The following is a 3,017-nucleotide window of genomic DNA, read 5'->3' on the forward strand; positions in this document are numbered from 1 at the left end:
GTTGAAGGCACACCAAAAAGGCCCAGGGGCTTCCATATCTCAGAGGTATTTTTATCGGAAAGGTTCAAGAGGTACTAACACATTAAACACGTCACCCACTAGGCAGCCAATTTAGGTTTGGTATTTCTTACATATTAAGGAACAATGCTCATCACATACAATTGTAATCATATATCTATCTCATATCAACAGAATTTCATCATTCACTGTTGTATCATCACATCAATTATTTTTCTCTTTTTCTATTCAATAATCAATACCGTTCAATATTCAATAAGAAATACCAAACCTAGTGGGTGACCTGTTTAATGTGCTAGTGCTTATTTAGACGTTACCTACATCTTTGTTACCTTTACCGTTATGGCGGCAGGTTCAAGAGGTGCCATGAACACATCACAGTCTGCTCTTGAAAATTTGGGGCTGAATCCTGCACGCCCATTTTTGCAGTCCTTTTCCCTGGGCAGAAGGATCCTTTTGCTGACTGTGCCCGTTGACAATTTCTTGTGCCAGGGGAAAATGTTGCTAGATCTCGCCCTGGGTTCTGCCCAAGACTTGAGAGAACTTCTTTGATCTTACTGCGTGCCAAGGAAGAGATTTCCATCTGCTGCAGGAAAGCGGAAACTGTATTGTCGAAGGCTTTCACGGCCGGAATCACTTGGGTGCTGTGTGGTTTCCGGGCTGTATGGCCGTGTTCTAGCAGCATTCTCTCCTGACGTTTCGCCTGCATCTGTGGCTGGCATCTTCAGAGGATCTGATGCCAGCCACAGATGCAGGCAAAACGTCAGGAGAGAATGCTGCATTAAATGTATAACCGAAATTCCCAGCAACTAACCAGGAAACTGTTTTCAAGATACTTTCTGCCTTTATCCAAACAGGTGACAAGCGACTCAAAAGCATTATTTTAGCAGAAGCTGTGCGCCCTCTGACGTTCCAAGGTGATCTGCGGCTCTTTGGCAGGAGCGGAAGCAACAGCTGTGTCAGATACTTTGGTGACACAAGCACGGATGGACAGGCGCCAGTTACATCAAAGCGCTTCCTGGTATTGATGAATGAAGTTTGGGACCACAGGGGCTTCGGTGAAGAGGCAGCCAAAAAGCAGACTAATTTGTAGTGGGGCTGGAGGTGAGTGTGTGGATTAAATGCATGGCGGCTAGTGGGGGTAGGGACTACTCATGCATTTATATTTTTATTAAAATATTTATTTATTTTTTAATAATTTTTATTGTATATTTGTACATTTGTTACATTTAATATCTTTATTCCATCTATACATTTTTTCCATTTTCTCCCCCCTCTCCCCTTCTTTCTGTTGGTTATTTCATGCAAGCAGTAGGAGATTCATTCTTCTTATTCTTTTACTCCATGGCTCTTCGTTAAATCCGGCTTCTTCCATCCATTTTTCATACACTGCCCATATCTTCATGATATCTTCTATTTTTTCTTTCCATAAAATGTTTTTTGTCAGTCTCTTAAATATCTCTAACTGTATTTGTTCCCAAATATATTCCAACCATTTTGAAACTGTCCATTTTTTATTATCTTTCCAGCCCAACGCCAACACTGCGTGTGCTGCTCTAATCATTATTTTGTACATTGGTTCCAAACTTCTCTGATATCCTCTATTATCCCCACAATTAATAAATCTTTATTTACATCAATTTTTACTTTTACCAATAGTTCTACATATTTCAGAATATTCTCCCAAAACTTTTTCACTACTTTGCATTCTATCCACATATGTATATAATATGCTCCTTTTTCTCCACAATGCCAACATTTTGGGCTTAGTCCTTTAATCATATAGGCTAGTTGTAGTGGGGTTCTATACCATTTAAGTAAAACCTTTCTTTCTAGTTCCACATATTTTTCAATCTTTAACTTCTTCATGCTATCCATTATTCTTTCTATTTTTTCTTCTTCTTATTAAAATATTTATATCCTGCCTTTCTCTGTGGTTCAAAGCGGATGTTGGGCAGCCTGGGAGAGCAGTGGCCGTTGTCCCTCGGGCTGGAGCCCTGAGGTGGGTTACAAAGTGCCCCCCAGATGTATTTTTGCGGCAGACAATGAGGGAGTCAGTCCCTTTTGAGGAGATCTGAGTTAGGGCAGCTGTGCGTTGTCGAGGCCTGCCTCAGTGTTGCCACGCCTCCGGGGATATGTTGGCACCCTGCTTTAGTGTAACGGCTTTTGCACCTGAGAATGCTGCTATCTTCTCCTCTGACCTTGGAGAGCTCTGTGTCCAGCAACGGTTTTGTTTTTGGGGAGGAGAGGTGGGGGAGGGAACTCACCCAGGCGTCTATTCTTCGCTATGCTCACTGCGCGTCAGTCCTGGCAACGGCCAGTTGTGTAATCCTTCGCAGATTCTCTGTCAATAAACTCGTTAAATTTCATTAACCCTTGAGTGTGCTTTATTGGAGAGAGCAGAGGCACAACACCCAGTTACAAGACTCCTGCTGGCTGCAGGACAGCAACGACGAGGCCCTCAGTGAATGGAGATGATTCCTCCTTTGCTCATTCTTCACAAAGAGGGCACTTCCTGTGATGTGGCCCTTTCTGATTGGTGCCCACATCCCTGCTCCCCCCCTGCTTCCTGTCACATGCTTCAGTTCTGGACCCCATGCTGTCACCTGGGGGCTAAAGCCGGTTGCTGGATCTGGAAAGACCACTTTACTGTGCTAAGAGATGGGTTTTGTTCAATTCCTTATTGTAACCTGCTGCTCCCTCGAGCAAAACAGGAGCTGGAGAAAGGCCCATGAAAGCCTGGCTTGGATGCTATGGAGCCAGATAGAAGGAAGCCCAGTACTGATTTGGAAAAGAATGAGTGGAGATTGGGGGTGGGTGGGGTGGTATGCTTTGCACCCTTACAACATGTTGATCCAGAATAGTTCCACTTGCATTTAATGCTGGTTAGGGCCTCAGCCTCACTGGGCATGCCGGCGTGTTTGGAAGTTTGAGGAAAGGTGGTGAATTCACACACAAGGAAGAAGAAGAAGAGTTTGGATTTATATCCCCCCTTTCTC

The 3,017-nt window shown here is 43.8% G+C and overlaps 1 long non-coding RNA gene across 1 annotated transcript; it reads left to right on the forward strand.

The window, feature by feature from the left end:
- Positions 1-840: 840 nt before the first annotated feature.
- LOC125445351 lies at positions 841-2,391 on the forward strand. Its single transcript, XR_007246288.1, has 2 exons — positions 841-1,122; positions 1,963-2,391. It is a non-coding gene; the product is annotated as an uncharacterized LOC125445351 (long non-coding RNA).
- The last annotated feature ends 626 nt before the right edge of the window (positions 2,392-3,017 follow it).

The sequence above is a fragment of the Sphaerodactylus townsendi genome, linkage group LG15 (assembly GCF_021028975.2).
Source record: "Sphaerodactylus townsendi isolate TG3544 linkage group LG15, MPM_Stown_v2.3, whole genome shotgun sequence".
Taxonomy (NCBI): Eukaryota; Metazoa; Chordata; class Lepidosauria; order Squamata; family Sphaerodactylidae; genus Sphaerodactylus; species Sphaerodactylus townsendi.